Genomic DNA, 4,953 nt, shown 5'->3' with positions numbered 1-4,953 from the left:
TCCAGATTTCCCCAGCTCCCAACTCAGGAAGTGGAGATGCTGAGAATCTCTTCTCCAGCCTCCTCTCCAGCTTAGAGAGTCGTCTGCGTGAGCATTTCCTGGCCTAACTAAGATGGGTAATGAGTAGCTAAGAGGGAGGGGATAAATGCCCTAGGCAGCTTAGAGCTGGACAGTTTATGACAGGGGCGTCTGCAGTTGGTGACACTCTTAGGAAAGTTATTTCTCTGAACCCTGGGAAGTTGCATGCTGTTTTCACTGAGTGAGCCCCAAGATAAGCAGAGAGACTATTGTGTCTTCAGGGGGCCTGGCTAGGAATCCTGTGAGGGGATAGGTGAGTGGTGCTGAGGGTCTTGGGGGAGGGTTGATTCAAGTTTCAGAGCAGTCTGGAAACACCCAGGCTAATGCCTTTAACTTAGCCCCAGGTTGGGATGTCCTTGGCAATTCAATTTGACTCTCAGAGCTGGAGTTTGATATTTTCTCGCTTGAATGGTAGGACTGTGCACTGTGGGCAGTTTCCTAAGACCCTGTCTGGCTCAGAGTAAGGCAATTTGAGCTAGACACTGATCCTGACTCCCCTTCAGTCTTCTGTTAAGGTGCTAAAAATTGTGTCCTGGAAAATAACCAGATACTCTGGAAGCCAAGAATGGGCTTGGGGAGCTCCCAGGTAGGAGCCCTGTGGGAGAGGGGAAAGCTGACACCAGGCCAGCCATTCCAGAGTCACTTAAGGGCCAAAAGTTGATTGTTACCACCCCAACCTCTGTCACAAGAACTCAAAACCCACCCCAACCCTGCATCCACAGCCTCTGCACCCAGTCACCTTTTGCTTTTGCACCTGTATCTGTTTTGTTTGTTTGTTCAGTTACTTTGCACTCCTTCATCAGTTGGCCAGGGCAGGGCTATGACATGTGGGAAGGAGCACCTGGTAGGGCCCAAGTTCTGAGGTTGAACAGTGGAATGGGTTTGCTGCTCTAAAGCTGTGTGTGCTGCACCCATTTTTGGAGCTTTCTGCTGCAGTGGTGGTGGAGGGGAGTAACAATGTGTGGGAACCATGACAGAGAAACCTGGTAGTCAAGGCTAATTAAAGCAAGAGGCCTTGTTGTCAATACACCGGACTGTCCAAGGCCACTCTGTGCCTAGGCTAAGATACCATACACAGCTGCAAGGCCACAGCGATCTCACAGTATACTGTACCTTGCTGTAGCCAATATGATTGATGATGTCACTGTTGGCAACTAGCCTCTTTTGTGTAAGTAGTATTAAAAGTATCTTACTAAGGCCAGTGTGCTGGGCAGAGCAGAGGCTAGAGAACTCAGAGAAGCAGAAGCAGTAGGCAGACAGGATGTAGCTATCAGAGAGGAGAGCTCAGACAGAGCTGAGTGCTGGTACTGCTATGATGTAAGGCTAAGAGCTCACAGAGAGCTCAGATATAGCTACCATGTTAACCAGCTAGAGTGTGCTGGAGAGATGGAGCTGGGAGAGAAGCTTGGAGGTAGTTACTATGTGAGGCTATAGAGACCAACCAGTGCTGGGCAGGAGAGACAGGAGAAGCTGCTGAGAGCTTAGGTATCTCTACGATTTGAGGCGGTGAGTCTACGGGGCAATGTGCAGCTGCTCAGGTAATAGCTGTGTATAGAGAGACTAACGCTGCTTTTGTGGGAAAGATATATCTATTTACCAGCCGGTGTCTGGCTGCCTGTCTGTATATGGGGCTTTGCTGTGAAGGACTGTTCTGTCTGATGGCTATATGGCCACTGGCTTCTGCAATAAAGACTCATTCTTATACTGTATACCCACAACTTCTCAGGGCTTCTCCATCAGCCCAGCCACCGAGAATTGAATTGTACTCAGAGCACCAGAGCTGTGTCAGAGTTCTTGCTGTCTCTGACACAGTGTCTAGGGATTAATGGCATGGGATTTAGCCTCAATCAAATCCAACTCTGCTGTTGACTAATTCTGTGACCTTGAATAAGCTATTTCATGTTTCTGAGCCTCAGTTTCCTTAGCTGAAAAAAAAATAGAGGTAGTAATATCGATATCTTGGGAGGTTGTGATACTCTACATATATCCTTACATTAAAGCAGGTGAACATTCAGGAAGAAGCAGCTGGCATCACCAATGTCAGGATAGAGGTTAGGGGGCTTCGCCTCTGAGCCAGTTACTGATTTCCCTCACCCCCATGTTTCTTTGAGCAAACCTTAAGAAAAGGAGAAAGTGCCCTAGCCAGTTTGGCTCAGTGGTTGCAGCATCAGCCCAAGAACTGAAGGGTCCCGAATTCGATTCAGGTCAAGGGCAAGTATCTCTGTTGCAGGCTCAATCCCCTAACTGGACTGGACCGGTTGGGGTGCATGTGGGAGGCAACCTGTCCATGTGTCTCTTTCACAACAATGTTTCTCTCTCTGTCTCTCCCGCTCCCTTCCACTCTCTCTAAAAAATCAATGGATGAGGATGAAAAAGAAAGAAGAAAGAAAGAAGAAAGAAAGAAAGAAAGAAAGAAAGAAAGAAAGAAAGAAAGAAAGAAAGAAAGAAAGAAAGGAAGAAAGAAAGGAGGAAAATAATATTAATGAGTTCCCATTGTCCATTGGGGGCATTCATACTTATATATTTCACTTAATCATTAAATTGTCTGATGAGCTTTTGGGATACAAATGAGTAAACTGAGGCTGGAGCAGAAGGATAATAGGTAGTAAATGGCAGAGCGGATCATGCTATTATACTATAGACAGATATTTAGGTTTGGAAATTTCAGAACAATACCAGCCTAGAGTGAGGAGGTGACCTGAATCTCAGCAGCTGTACCATGGTGCACAGCAGCCCTTTCCAAAAGGGGATTGCAAAATGTCCTCCAAGAATGATTGTTTGGGGTAGCTGTCTCTCTTCCTATGGAGCACACATCCACTGACCTTCTTTCAGTTCTGGAGCTAGTTGGTTCAATAATCCCTTGTTTATGGTTTTATGCCTTGCTGTTTCCATTGTAGCAGTGTTTTCTGACAAAATGTACATTTCTTGAGAAGTGACCTCATTTTTCTCATCTGTAGGAAAACAAAAGTGATTCTATCCAATGGTGCTGTGATGTGGAAGTATGTCAGAAACTGAAAAATGCTCTCGCACTCCGCCAAGAAAAATTTAAAATGTTCTACAGCAGGTAGTGATGGTGGTAGTGTGTATATGTGAGGAAAATAGGGTACTTCCAATTCCATCCAGAGAGGGTATAAAACCCAATTGCAAAAAATCCTAGCCTACTCATCAATGCCCAGGCCCCTCTCTAGAGAAACCCCTGGGGCCTGGAGTCCCAAGCAAGATGAACCCCAAAAGACCCACACCAAAACATGTCATAATTACAATGGCAAATGTTAACAACAAAGAGAGAATCTTAAAGGCTGCAAGAGAGAGACAGAGTTACCTACAAAGGATCCCCCATCAGCTTATCAAATGATTTCTCAACAGAAACACATCAAGCCAGAAGTGAAAGGAATGAAGTATACAAAGTGATGCAAAGCAAGGGACTGAATCCAAGAATACTCTATCCAACAAAGCTATCACTCAGGCAGACAAAGAAAAGGCTAAGGGAGTTTATCACTACCAAGCCAGCAATGCAAGAAATGCTAAAGGGAATGCTGTAAAAATAAGAAATAGAAAAGGAGGAAGGAACACAAGCATAAATCTTAGAAATTGCTACAAACAAGTACCCATCAATAATAACATTAAATGTAAATGGATTAAATGTTCCAATCAAAAGACATTGAGTGACTCAATGGATAAGAAAGCATGACCCATATATATGCTGTCTACAAGAGACCCACCTCAGAACAAGGGACTCACACAGACTAAAAGTGAAGGGATGGAAAATATATTTTAAGCAAATGGAAATTAGAAAAAAGCTGGGGTAGCAATACTTATATCGGACAAAATAGACCTCAAAGTGAAGATCATAACAAGAGACAAGGATGGCCACTTCATAATACTAAAGGGATCGATACAACAAGAGGCTATAACCCTGGTAAACATATATGCACCCAATGCAGGAGCACCCAAATATATTAAAAAAAAACTCCTGGAAGATATTAGGGGAGAGACTGGCAGCAATACAATCATAGTAGAAGAGTTTAATACCCCATTAACATCATTGGAAAAATCCTCTAGACCAGTGGTTCTTAACCTGTGGGTTGCAACCCCTTTAACGGTTGAACGACCCTTTCACAGGGGTCGTCTAAGACCATCCTGCATATCAGATATTTACATTACGATTCATAACAGTAGCAACATTACAGTTATGAAGTAGCAACGAAAATAATTGTATGGTTGGGTCACAACATGAGGAACTGTATTTAAAGGGCCAGAAGGTTGAGAACCACTGCTCTAGACAAAAAATCAGCAAAGAAATAGCAATCCTAATTGACTCACTAGATCAGAATGACTTAATTGACATCTTCAGAACATTCCACCCCAAAGCTACAGAATATATATTCTTCTCAAGTGCACATGGGACATTTTCAAAGGTAGACCATGTATTGGGACACAGGCAAAGTCTCTCCAAATTCAAGAAGATAGAAATCATATCAAGCATCTTCTCAGATCACAATGGCATAAAATAAGAAATCAACTACAATAAAAACAATCACAAAAATTCAAACACTTGGAGGCTGAATAGCATACTATTAAACAATGATTGGGTTACCAAAGAGATCAAAGAAGAAATAAAAAACATCCTGGAAACAAATGACAATGAAAACACAACAATCCAAAATCTGTGGGACACAGTGAAAGAAGTCCTGAGAGGGTAGTTCATAGCATTACAGGCCTACCTTAAAAAAATAAGAAAACCTGGTAATAAACCATCTAACTCTGCAACTTGAAAAATTAGAAAGAGAGCAACAAGAAAAGCCCAGAGTGAGCAGAAGGAAGGAAATAATAAAGATCAGAGCAGAAATAAATGACATAGAGACCAAAAAAAAA

This window comes from Myotis brandtii, unplaced genomic scaffold (assembly GCF_000412655.1).
Source record: "Myotis brandtii unplaced genomic scaffold, ASM41265v1 scaffold7, whole genome shotgun sequence".
NCBI classification, from domain to species: Eukaryota; Metazoa; Chordata; class Mammalia; order Chiroptera; family Vespertilionidae; genus Myotis; species Myotis brandtii.
Note: the sequence above shows the minus strand (reverse complement) of the source record.